At 43.9% G+C, this 13,610-nt stretch overlaps 1 long non-coding RNA gene across 1 annotated transcript; it reads right to left on the reverse strand.

Moving 5' to 3' along the window:
* Window positions 1-1,044: 1,044 nt before the first annotated feature.
* On the reverse strand, window positions 1,045-10,478 carry LOC109501130. Its single transcript, XR_002159090.2, has 3 exons — window positions 10,154-10,478; window positions 7,255-7,350; window positions 1,045-1,304 (listed from the first exon to the last, which is right to left on the reverse strand). It is a non-coding gene; the product is annotated as an uncharacterized LOC109501130 (long non-coding RNA).
* Between the last annotated feature and the right edge of the window lie 3,132 nt (window positions 10,479-13,610).

The raw sequence follows: 13,610 nt of genomic DNA on the forward strand, positions 1-13,610 counted from the left end.
CTGTGTCACTGGGAGGTAGAGAGGGAGAGGGTTATGGGAGACTGAAATACATATTTATTTACTTATGTATTCAAGAAATCTCTTCTCAGTGTTAGATGCCACTCTACTCCGTGAGATTCATTGGTGAACAAGTTGCCTCTTTCCAGAGGCTCCCATCCTAGTATGTGTGGGGGTCAGATCCTAAGTGCATAAAGAAATGTAGAAGGTGACCGTGCCTAGCATTAAAATGCTAGAAAGAGAATAAAAGAAAGTAATAGGATAGAGAATAGGGCAGGAGAGTTAACATTTGGTTGAGTGGTTGAGAAAGGCTTCTTCAAGGAGGTGATGTCTGAACTGAGCCTCATATGCTATAGGAAGCCAGCCAGGTGAAGATGTGAGCAGAAGTGGTCCAGGGGGAGGGAAAGGTCTTGCAGTGGGAAAGAGCTTGGCCTGTTTTAGAATCATCAGCGAGATGGCGATGTATGATGGGACCAAAGAAGTGTTTAAAGACCTGGTCATGACCTTTCAGCCATTGCAGGGAGTATGGATTCTATTTTAAGTCTGTTGCAAAGCCTTTAGAGAGAATGGGAAGCAGAGCAGTAACATAATCTGATTTATAGATATATTTTTAAGTTTATTTCTTTATTGAGCGGGGTGGGGGCGGGGGGAAGCGGGGACGGAGAAAAGGGAAGAGAGAGAATCCCAAGCAGTCTCCACACTGTCAGCGCAGAGCCCAATGTGGGGCTCAAAATCATGAACCATGAAATCATGACCTGAGCCAAAGTCAGAGGCTTAACTGACTAAGCCACCCAGGTGCCCCTCAAATTTATATTTTTAAAAGATAACTTTGGCAGCTGGGCAGAGACTAGTTTGTGCAAGGGCGCAAGTGGAAGCAGGAGGCCGCTGAGAAGCTGCCACCATGGTCCAGGGGAGACCATGGCTCTCTGGTGGCAGCAAGAGAAGGCTGTCCTCCCACAGGAGACTGCCATCAGCGTTAGTGTTTTGCTATTGCCTGCAAAAGCAGAATGACTTCCTTTCCCACTTACCATAAACATTTTAATTATCCTCTGTCTCATTTCCCTTTTTATTTATGAATAAACATATGCATTTCCCCACCAAGTTATTTTAAATGTTATGCTCTGTCAGTCAGATTAATTTGTGTTTGTGAGTACTTTTGTGACAGGCTCTCTTTTTCCCAACTTCCATTCGTGTTGGGTATTTCAGAACCTCACTCCCTTCTCTTGCCTCTCTCTTCTTTTTTTCTTCTTGTAAGGCTTGCATCTGGGCAAATCCTGTCCCCGTTTTGGGGTAAATTCCTCTTTGTGCTGTTAAAAGAGAAAGTGAGGCATGTTAAAACTTGGAGAGTTTATTTGGGTGAAAGTCTATTGGAGTCAGGCAGCTCCAAACCGGAAGTGGTTGTGAGAGCTCCACTGACTGGAGCTGGGGAAAGACTTCGAGAAGGTACAGAAGCCAAGGGAGGAAGGTGTTTGGCCACAGCTCAAAGCCTCCTTGGCTGTCTGTGATTGGTCGTCCTTAGGTTTTGGTTTCGTAACCTGGGGGCATATGCTTGCTTGCCACCAGGCATCAGAGCCACCTCAGTGTAATGTCTCCTTATTCAGTTAGCTTCCTGTCTAAGTAAAGACTGCCACAATAAAAGTCAGGCATACTTAGTCATAACCCTGCATTGCTTAAGCACCTATTGTATGTCAGGCACCAAATTAAAAATTTGCCTCAGGGGCGCCTGGGTGGCGCAGTCGGTTAAGCGTCCGACTTCAGCCAGGTCACGATCTCGCGGTCCGTGAGTTCGAGCCCCGCGTCGGGCTCTGGGCTGATGATGGCTCGGAGCCTGGAGCCTGTTTCCGATTCTGTGTCTCCCTCTCTCTCTGCCCCTCGCCCGTTCATGCTCTGTCTCTCTCTGTCCCCAAAATAAATAAACGTTGAAAAAAAAATTAAAAAAAAAATTTGCCTCATATAGTTCTCATGAGAGTCCTGTGACGTGGGTGCTTCTACTGTGCCCATTTTACAGAAAGAGCAAAGCTCTGGGAAACTAAGCAGATGTCCCCGGGCCTCGTGCTAGAGTGGGAGGCAGAGCCAACATCCAGACCCAGGCCGTCTGATTGATGAGCCACCTCACCCCTGCCCGCCCCATGGCTGGTTGGTTTAGTCTTAGCTGACCCAGTTTGAGAGCAGAAGGACGGAGAACTGTGTGAGAATACACTATATACACTTCCTTTCTCTGTGCCTAAGTGAAGTCAACAACATACAAATTCAAGTTCTAATGCAAATACGCAGCGATTTGTTGGCTGAGTGAAGCCTTTCGGGCATTTTCTGTAGCAAGTCTATGGCTCCGAGGGTGAGACTAGGCCTTGATTGAATGTGACATTGCTGTCAGTCCCGATTTGTGCTTACAGATGAGTGACGGTCCCTGGAGGCCCCATGACACTTGGATGCAGCCCTGCCAGGGCTCCTGCACACCGCACCTCCCCTCTACGAACACAGAGCTGGTGCAGCTGCTAAGCCCATCGGGCCTAATGACTGTCTTCATTTTCATGCCTGGCCATTGTTAACGACATTTGGCCATTGCACACACACGCACTAAATAGAATTAGGATGTACTGGAAAATGTGACTTCTGCATAGGAAGTCACAAATCCAAAAATTGCCATCTGGATCTTATGTGGTCTTACACAAGAAGGCAGCTTCTCAAGACAGCACATTTCGGGGGCAGCCGGGCAGCTTCCTCTCTGTCCTTCCTGCCCCCAACTGCTGAGCCCAGCTCTGTGACCTGGGTGGAGTAGGAGATGGGCCCGTAGATGAAGAATCTACGCCTGTGCCTTCCTTGTTCTCAGACCGTGACCACTGACAGGCCGGAACCCTTCGCTCTGTCTTTGCTGATGCTGCAGTGAAGGCTTCTTTTCCCTTCTCAGAAACCTCACCGACACCATCTCCCAGTATCACCTTGTGTCTCATTCTCTGCATAGACAGAGCGCCCTTTAATTGTTTCATGAATTTTATCAAGGCTGGCATGGCTTCCCCGAGGACGGCGAGTAGGGGGCCAGCGAGCGTAAACCCTCGCTGGCTGTTACCCATCACCACTGCTGCCGCTACTGTTGCTCCTGCTACCGCCGCTAATGCTACCACTGGTGTTACTACTGCTGCTCCTACCACTACTGCTCCCATTGCTACTGCTGCTGCTGCCACTCATGCAGAAGGGAAAGGAGACTCAGGAGTCAAGTTGACCCAAGTAAAGCCATGTTGGTTTCAGGCTGACCCTTAGCCTGAACGTCAGCAGGTCATAAAAAGAGTCACAAGATCTGACCCATAGGAGACCACGAGACCTCACTCCCTCCGGCAATAAAAGCCACAAAATTCGGCCATTCTTAAAATTGTCCCGTGTGAGGAACTGCACAGCCTTAAGACAGTTGGGAAAACTACCCACCCAACATAAAATATAAACCCAAAGTCAAAGAGTTAGCCTCTCCCTGCACAGTTACCTGGTTTAAAAAAAAAAAAAAAGTCGTAAAACGCTTCATTAGAGGCAAAGGGTGGTCCTCTTTCTCATCTGGGAGGAGAGACCACTACTTAGTGAAGGAGCTCCTTTCTCCCTCCTATAGTTAACAAATCGTTGTCCCTTTCTCTAAATGGCCTGCTCTTGAATTTTTTCTTGTGGGAAGTCGAGAGCCCTGGTGGTGGTGGGCCTGAGGCACCCCCTCTCGGGGCCTCGCCCATCAGGCATCACTGCCATTCATCCTGTTCTGCTGCTGCTACCGTAACCTCTGCTGCTATTACTACTGCTGCGACTCCTGCCTCTACTGGCAATAGGGTTCGTGCCTTCTACATCTCTTATATTCTAGAAGACTGCTTGGTACAGAATAGGTGTTTGTTGAACACTCAGCAACCTGGCTTTCTGTTTCTGTTTCACCACTGGTAAAACACCCATCAGTGATTCCCAAACACTACCTTTACATAGGAGTGTACCATCTGTGTAATTACTGTTCTCAGTATTCTTCAGACCCGTGGATCACCTTTGTTTTACTTGATTTCTTTTACAATCTGTTTATTACATCAGTTCCACAAATGGAAAACCCAGCACCTTATGCATGAAGTCGAAGGAAACTTTAAACCTCATTTATAACTATGAAGAACAAAAATGTTTGTCCTTGTGCATCTAAAAACTTCTATGTCACCTATGAAATCTGACACTGATGTCTGAGTTTACTAGAAGGGGATTGGAGCATTGACTGTCAATGCCCTTTAGACTGTACTACTTTTTTGTGTTCTCCACCCTTCTTGTTGCCAGAATCTGCACCCCTGTGCCTAAAGGCTTTTTTCAGACATAGAAGGCCCCTCTGCCCTGCTCCGGCAGCTGCCAGGGAATGCACCTTCTGAGGATAGCCTGAACCAATGACTGATGGGAATTGATGTGAAAGCGGCCCAGCTTCCTCACTGCCTCCGCCCCCCCCCCCCCCCCCACCGTGGGATACTTCTGAGGTGTGCCACTTATACTGTTGCCCAGAGTTTCCTAGGAAGGTTGAGTCCCAGGCACTTGCTGCAGTTGCTGACTTACTAACACACCCATTGTTGAGTGCCTGCCTTTTCTCTGTCATCTCCCCAACCCTTTCCCAGTGTCCCTGTGCTTCCTAAATGAACTACTTGGTCTGAAGCCCTTATTTCTTGGTCTGCTCTGTGGGGAGCCCAAACCAAGTCAGGGGCCACTTGCAAATCGGTGGATGATGGTCACTTTCACATTCGCTAATTGAGGTTTCCATGATGTGTGCTTTCCACAACCGTGCACTGTCTGTGTAGATTTATCAAATGGTCAGTGGGAGCAAGTGCAACGTGCGATCGTATTTTGACAAATGTTTTATCCAGGTAACATTTTCCTACCAAAGTAACCACTTGAAAATATTTTCCACAAAATATTTTCCAGAAATTGAACCAAGTCTAAACAGTTTCAAGTCGTCTCTTTCCTATACACACAAGTAAACACAAGACAAAACTTTTATTTGGATAGTGTCCTCCCACGGAGCAGTCAGTATGCTCAAAGCCTGGGGAGTTACTAAACAGAGAGATTGGTTGTACATGAAGTTACTTAATCACTTTGAGAGGGTAGAGATAAAGGAGATATTCACCAAGGATTACTATCATCACAATATTGTAGTTAATTACTAATATTGTAGTAATATTGTAGTTAATTACAAATAACTACTAATAACTAATTATCACAATATTGTAGTTAATTACTAATATTGTACTAATATTGTAGTTAAGTACAAATAATCTTGTAATATTGTAGTAATATTACTAATATTGTAGTTAATATTGTAGTTAATAACTTCAAAATCCTCACACTTTTGTCACTGTGCTCTCTTTTAATTGAACCCTCCACATCAAAGCTATGCCATTGTCTCCTGCAAAATCTCAGTCCAGGGAATGAAGTAGCACCAAAACCAGCTTAGGTTGAAAAGGCAAGTTTTACACTTTGCTGTGTGGATCTAGATGTTACTTATTTTCTACTTTGCCTCTTCAGAGACCAATGTCATCAGGGCCTTAGTTTCCTTCCAGCTTTCTGATGTACCATCATTACAATATGGTCGTTGACACTTCACGCCTAGTGCAAGGATGTTGGAGTGCTGTTCCTATGTCAGAGGCCCAGGAAGAGGAAGAGGGGCCAAGTGCAAATAGGGCTAGCTTGTTTGCCTGTTGAACTGGCCCTTCCCTTATAAGGAACCAGAAGTACAATTTAACAGCTTCTTTTCACATCTCATTGGCTTGAACTGTGTCACATGGCCACCCACTTGCAAGGGAGGCTGGGAAACGTACCTTTTAATTGGATCTTCACCACCAACAAAATTAGAATACTGTTAATACGAAAGAAGGGAGAATGGATCCTGGACAGGCAGCTAGCTTTCACTTCCAGAGAATGAGGGTCAGAGAAAGCACCTTAGAGGAAGAGACATCTCAGCTATGACCTACAAATGAAGAATTACCTATGCTAGTAGCAGTGGGAGAGGCTTTCTGGGAAGAGAGATGGCAGTGTATAAAAGAGGGAACGGAGAGAAGAGAAAAGAGCTTAGCTCTCCAGGTTGAGCATCCCAAACCGAGCAAGGTGAGTCTTCCAGACCTTTCCCTGGCTTTCCATAGAGAGGCACGAGGACTGTAGCCAAATCAGAAAAGAATGCTGAGCGGGAATATTAAGTGTCTATTCTCAGAAAGTGAATATTATATATCACCGTTCCTCCATGACTCATCCCTTCCCAAATATCTTTAATTTTGAGGGCATGGTATTTTTTCCACTGTGAGTATGAAATGGTGGTCTCTCTTCCTGCCAAAGTCCTCGTCAGCTTTGTTCTGGACTTTGGAAAAAAGAAATCCTGTTTCCTGTCCTTTGTTTCCTGGCTGCAGCCTCTGGTTCCACCCCCTTCTTGGGCTCACAGTGTCTATTTCCGCCTCAGATTCTCTTACAAGCCCCTAGATCAGTTTTCTTTTCCTTAGTTATTAGTTAGTCGTGTACAGTTATCAAAGAAGAAAATAACTTCTCTCCATCCAGGTTTTTTTTTTCCTTTCCCCGTGGATTACCTTGTTTTGTTTTTTCTTAAATCAGTTTCTCAGACTTTGAACACAGGAGGAAACTAAGCAGGTGTTGAGGGCCTCATTCTCCTGGGGAATATACTAGAGCAATGTTGTTTTGAGACCAGAAATGATGTAATCAGGTCACTGGCAACAAAACGAAGACAAGGAAAACTCCAGGGTTTTAGGTCTTGGGTGGGGAGATTGAGAGATAGAACACTGTGGCCAGGAGGTGGAATCAAGTGTGCCCTGTCTAAGAGAACAGCTTCGAGGTTTGCATAACTTCTTCTGTTTCTAGGCTAGCTGACCTTAGGCAAGTTATTGGACTGCTCTAAGCTTTAGGGGTGTTTGTTTGTTTGTTTGTTTGTTTGTTTTCATTTGTAGAAAAGGAGCTACTAGTTTCAACCTTCAAGTTGCATGGGGTAAATAAAATGATAGATATAAAGTGTTTGGCATATCCCCCTAGAAAGCACTCAACAAATAATCATCATTGTTATTACTAGTACGATTTAGAGCATTTGTGGGTTTTTTTAATTAAAATAATGATATTCTTCATAACGTGTACCAGACTAGCATTAACCCTGAGCCCTCCCTCCATGGAGACTTGAGGGACAGATAATAAACTCCTGTGAGTGAGGGCTACCTGGGTGGATGATATAACCCCAAATGTTCTCAGTTTGAGGTTAGCCCCAGCTATCCAACTCACCTGGGAAATGCCTGAGGGTGAGGAAGAGACAGCCTGCTCTGGATTCTCTCCAGGGTGTCAGTGGGTTAGTCTATTGACAGATGAGGAGAATTCCAGCTGGAAATACAGATTTAGGAATCATGATTCTCTCCCTCACAATGGCCTAGAGGAGTATCGTTTTGAATCTTTCCACCAGTCTGTTAAAACTATTTGGATGTTGACCGCAGTTCAGAGCTTCGCTTCTCTAAACCACTAAACCACTACCTTCTGGAAATCGTTGGCCAAAATGAGAGGATTTAGTAGGCACGGTTCTGGGAGTGTGTCTGTTACATAGTCAACTGCATTTGTATGTTTTCCGTATCACGCAGGATAGGCTAGGGTATGCAGTAGAAACAAAGGGCCCTAAAATTTCAGGGCCTTAAAACAAAAAAGGTTATTTTGCTCACACTGTATGTCAAGATCAGTGTCCTCTGTCCCTGACAGAGGGAAAAGGGACACATAAAATCATAGTCTGATTCTTACAGACTATGGCCCACCTTTCATAGCCCCCGTTCCTACAGCCACACCAAACTTCAGCAAAGCATTCTCCTGTCCCTGTGTTAGTATTTCTCCCTCTCAAATGGTCCTGCCTGTAGGCAGTGAGATCTAAGGGGTGGTCTCAAACCTTTGAAGTTGTTTGGCTTGAAACTGTAGAGGACTGACCAATGATCTAATGAAAAGGAAGCAGGATGGGGATTTTTGAATGCCTGCTAAGAGCCTCTTTTGAGAAGGCAGTAATGTTTCATCTGCTCACCAGGTTCAAAGCCAAACCTGTTCCATGCCTGACAATTAAGCCTTAAAATAGAAACGGAAAGTTTGGACAATAAAACAGTCAAGGTATATATAATAGCCATGTTGCTTCTCCTTGACATATGGTCAAAATAATCTTTGTAAGAATAGTAGATATAGTAAATATAATAGGTTATAATAGGCTTAGTAAGAATACTAGGTTATAATAGATCTAGTAAGAAAAATAGATATATTGCACCCTTTCCAAGGGAGAGCTCAGGACAGAACTGTCAGATAAATAAGTCTATATAGCTTCATTGCCTTATTCCTAATTAATTCTGCTTATAATTTAGAAGTTGAGAAAATAATATACATGGTTGAAAGATGAGTTCAGATCGCACCTGCCACTTAAATCTCCAAGAACGCATTGGACAGTTAGACTGTCTTGAATGAAATGTTTAAGTGAAGCCAACAGAGATATAATCAAGCCACCATTTATTGCCTGCTTATCATGTGCCTGGCACCAGGTTATGCATTCTATACCAAAAAGGCATTTTACCATTCTCTCAACAAAGGGCGGGACCATTGAGGCTTTGAGAGCTTACGGTGTTCTGCTCAAGGTCACTTGGCTAGTACATGGCATAGCCAAAGCCTGATTTTAGGTTTGCTTGAATCCAAAGGCCAAACTCTGAATCAATAGCAGTTAACTAATGAGACTTCACCTAAGGGAACCAAAAAGGGTTGCCAGGAAATTTTGAGTGGCTGTATATGATATTTGGCTATTTTCCACATTTGAGGAACTGAGGCACAAAAGGGATTTACACAATGATATATAGCAAGTTTTATATCAATCAAAGATTAGCTCTAGTTCTGAAAGTAATAAAATAAACTTATGCTCCCAGTCCTCAATGGAGAGCATGATAGCTGGATTTGGGCATTTTGTGAGGCAGCTGGCCTTAGGAAAAGTATGGTTGGTACTGTAGCCTTTCAGCTTCGACTTTCTCAGTCGGGTTTTTAGAAACTTCCTCCCTCCAACTTAAGCCAAAGCATGACTGTGTCTAGAAATGGGACTAGCTTTTCTGGAAAGGAAAGCACTGCTCAGGACCCCAAGTTCAGAATCATGTGTGCTGGAAGAAAAAAAAAAGTTTTACTAATTACTTATTCTTGAGAGAGAAAGAGACAGAGCATGAGTGGGGGAGGGGGGCAGAGAGAGGGAGGCACAGAATCCAAAGCAGGCTCCAGGCTCTGAGCTGTCAGCACAGAGCCTAACACAGGGCTTGAACTCACAGACTGTGAAATCATGACATAAGCTGAAGTCAGATGCTTAACCAGCTGAGCCACCCAGGTGCCCCTTAATCATCTGTGCTGTTTAAAGTCTTGGTCAAACTTTTGAGTTGGCTGAATTCTCTAAGGGTAACTTGGAATTTTTATATCCTGTGGAGGGGCCTCTTGACCTCCTTTTCTCTAAGGTCTGAGGACCCTATAAGATAGTCATCGATGTTACAATCATTTTTTGAGCATCTCCTCTGTGTGCCAGACATGAGCTGGTGATACCTTGGAAGACAAAACAGTACTTGACTTCAAGGAGCTTATTATGAGTTGCTCAGGAAAACAGGACATGTCATGAACAGTGAGACCAGTTGCCATTTTACTTGAGATGCAGTGCCATATTTAATACGCTTTCCAGTGATGCTTGAACCAAGCAGGCACTTTCCAAGTAAGGCAACAGGGCATCGTGGAAGAAATGCCTGGGCACCGATGGGGTTACACCAATAATAAGTGATCGAGTTCATTGATCATTAACCCTATTCCTTAACCTCACTGAGTTCAGTTTCCCCTGCTGTAAAATGGGGATGATGATAATACTAACTTTGAAGAGCCATGGCGAAGATTAAATGAACTAATGCATCTAAAACCTCCAACAGCATGTCCGGTTCACTGGAAGGGCTCAGGAACTGTTCCTAGAGTCATAATAACAAAGATGCCAACAAAACCAAAAGCTAGTAATAACTGTAACAGTGAGTTGGGGGAGGGGACAAAATAGAGGCTGCTGAGAAGAAAAGATTCAGTCACCGAAGCTATTTCCTCGGCAGTAGTCACCCCTTAATATGCATATTTGGATGCAATTTCCAGCCATCTCTTAAATACTTACAGAGTAGGCATCTTCTTAAAGTGGTGTGTAAAAAGGGTAAAATGCAGCTGAAGGGGAGCTGGTTTAAACTGAAACCAAACTCTTCCTTTTTCTTTTTTCTCTTGTCCTTTCTTTCCCTAAGGTCCAGGACAATGGACCTCATTTAGATAAAAAGTATTTACCCAAACCCTGGTTCCATTTAAGACCTTTTGGCAGGACAGTGAATAATCCCTTCTCCCCTTGAGGAATTGTCACTCTCTGTTATTGTCTATTATCACTGGAACAAAGATGTCATTATTAAAATAAACTCTTCCTGTAGAATGGCCACTTTAGTTATAAGAGCATCATTCATAAAGGCTTTGTAAGAGTGGAAGCTCTGACATCATTATCATATAGAACACTATCGAAGATCTCAGTTCTAGGATCTGTTAGGATTGTTTGGTGGCAAGCAACAGAGCCAACCCTTGGTCACTTAAGCAAAAGAAATGGGCAATGGCCTTGCTCCTAGACCCCAAGGAATAGCTGGCAAGCCAGGTTTCAGAAAGCACAGGAATCAAGATTGCTCAGGGAGCAGGAACTAACAGATAGACTTTTGGGGTCAACTCAATGCCAGACGAATCAACTTCGCTTATTTTCAGTCTCTGTTTCACTTGTCTCATTTCCTGAGAGAGAAAATCTGGTTGGCCAAACGTGGGTCTGAGGCCCTGTGGTCAGCCAGGGTGCCTCAGAGCACCTTGACTGACATTCCTACCAAGCCTGCCTACAATGGGAGGGGAATAGTTAGATGCCTGGGGAAACTGAGGTACTGCCACCAGAAGGGGCACTAGGTTAATGGGAAGGTAACAAGAGTTTTACACTACAGAGAGCCTCCAAGGTAGAGATGTATTGGGCGAATTACTTACGGGGAAACTGAGGCACTGAATTAAAGTACAGTAGTCCCCCGTTTAGATGCAGTTTCAGGTACCAATAGTCAATCGCAGTCCAGGAGCAGATGAATCTCCTTCTGATTTAACATCAGAAGGTCAATAGTAGCCTAATGCTATATTGCCACGCCTGTGGTCATTCATTTCAACTTCTCCTCAGCACACATTTTATCATCTCATATCACCATCATCAGAAGGGTGAATACAACACAATAAGAGAGAGTGAGAGGCCACAGTCACATAACTTTTATTACAGCCTGTTGTTATAACTGCTGTATTTTATTTTTAGTTATTGTTGTTAGTCTCTTACTGTGCTGAAGTTATAAATTAAACTTTATCATAGCTATGTATGTATAGGAAAATAACATAGTATATATAGATTTCAATGCTATTCGTGGTTTTAGGCATCCACCGGGGGTCTTGGAGTGCATCCTCGAAGGATAAGGGGAAACTTCTGTAGTTTGCCTAAGGGGTCACATTTAATGGCAGAAATAAACTTTTTGATTCTTACCAGCCAAATAGGAATTCTCTGCTCATTTTTACCAGCTTGCTAAAGCAATGGTTCAGAGACCTGGCAGTGCATCAGAATTACCTGTGGAACTTGTTAAAAATAGAGGAGCTGGGTTTGGCATGAGGCTGGGGCATCTGTATTTTTAATAAGCTTCTCATCTGATTCTATTTACAACCAACTTGGAAGCCCACTACATCGAGTTTCCATAGGATCCATAGGATATAGAAAAAGCACATCGTAGAACTAAAAATGGGATAAGGTGATTTTAGGGAAAGGAGTCAGGTTTGGTGATAAAATTTTTTTGAGGTCCAATCAGTGCTAGCTACCTTCATGGTTTGGGATTAGCGAATGTGAGGATAGGGAGAACGTTTCCCTGTTTATGACAAGCCTGGGCCAAGGGGATGAGGAAGTTTAGGCTATTGTCCTAGAAAGCACTTACAACTGAGCTTCACAAGGCACAGGGCTGGGCCCTGTTAGGGCTCTCCTGACAGCTCTGTGCTGGAGGGGAAGGATCAGATTAGCCAGGTGCTAAGATCTGGAACACAGGAAAGGGTTGGGAAACAGGCTTGAGCTGGCACACACAGGAAAGGGATTGGTTACCTTTATCTGTTTGTCTCAGCACAGCTGAAGAAGACAGGCCACCCTAAGTGTATCAACCAAATTCCTTTCACTAGTTTTGATCAAGTGTTCTTTCCTTCCCCAGTGACTCGGAGGAGGCAACTCTGTCCCCAATTCCGGGGTAGATATTGATCAGCCTACATATTCTATCTCCTATGAACATTCTTTCTTCTGGCTCTCGACACTGTCAGGTTTGACTGAGACTCCTAGACATCTGGCTACCAGCCTGCTGATGAAACTTACCCAGAAGCAGAGAGCAGAGCCAAAGGAATTGCAGAAGAGCAATATGAGGATATACTGTGGATAGACCTTGATCTATCCCTGAAGTTCTTATTATGTAAGATGATAAAATTTTCTGTTGTTTGTTCTGGCTGTCTATTGCTATAAAATAATTATCCCAAAATGGAGTGTCTTAAAAGAGCAACTATTTTATTTTACTTCACAATTTTGTAGGTCGGAAGCCAGGCAGCATTCAGCTAGGTGATCCTTCTATTCCACGTAGCATCGACTGAGCTCACTGAGTGGTATTCAGCTGGCTAATAAGCTGGTCTGAAGAGTCCAAAATGTCTTCCCTCACATATTTGGCATCTTGGCAGCTATGGCTGGAAGTCTACGCTCAGCTGAGAGCTTCAAGCAGAACACATCTATGTGGCTTCTCCAGCATGGCCATCTCAAGGTAGTCAGACTTCTTATATGGGGCTTAGGGCTCTTGGAGAGAGAAAGTTCTAAGAGACAGGAAGTGGAAGCTGCCAGTCTCTTCAGGCCCAAGCCTGAACTGGCACAGAATCACTCGGGCCATACGCTCTGGGTCAAAGCAGGCATAAAGGCTGTCCAGATTCAAGAGGAGGTAGCATAGATTCTACCTCTTGATGGGAAAGTTTCAAAGAGTTTATGACTACCTTTAATTCTCCACATTACTTAATTCAATTGGAGACAGGTTTTCTGTTATTTACAGACAAAAGGATCCTAGATAATTAAAGAAATTCAAGGTTCTTTCAAGTCTGGGAAGAGATTTCTTCCTGTTTCTCTTACACAGGGTCTGTAAACTTTTTCCACAAAAAGCCAGATAGTAAATATTTTAGATTTTATAGGCCACACAGTCTCTCAACTCTGCCAATGAGGCATGAAACCAGCCATGGAAAAATATATAAATGAGTAAGCATGGCTGTTTTCCAATAAAAATTTTATTTATGGTCACTGAAATCTGTATTTCACATAATTTTCATGTGTCATGAAATATTATTCTTCTTTTGCTTTGTTTTCTTTTTTCCCCCCAACCATTTAAAAATATAAAAGCCTGGGCGCCTGGGTGGTTCAGTCAGATAAACGTCTGACTCTTGGTTTCCACTCAGGTCATGATCTCCATGGTTCGTGGGTTCAAGCCCCCCTTTGAGCCCCATGTTGGGCTCCGTGCTGACAGTGTGGG

This window comes from Felis catus, chromosome A1 (genome assembly GCF_018350175.1).
Source record: "Felis catus isolate Fca126 chromosome A1, F.catus_Fca126_mat1.0, whole genome shotgun sequence".
In the NCBI taxonomy this organism is placed as follows: Eukaryota; Metazoa; Chordata; class Mammalia; order Carnivora; family Felidae; genus Felis; species Felis catus.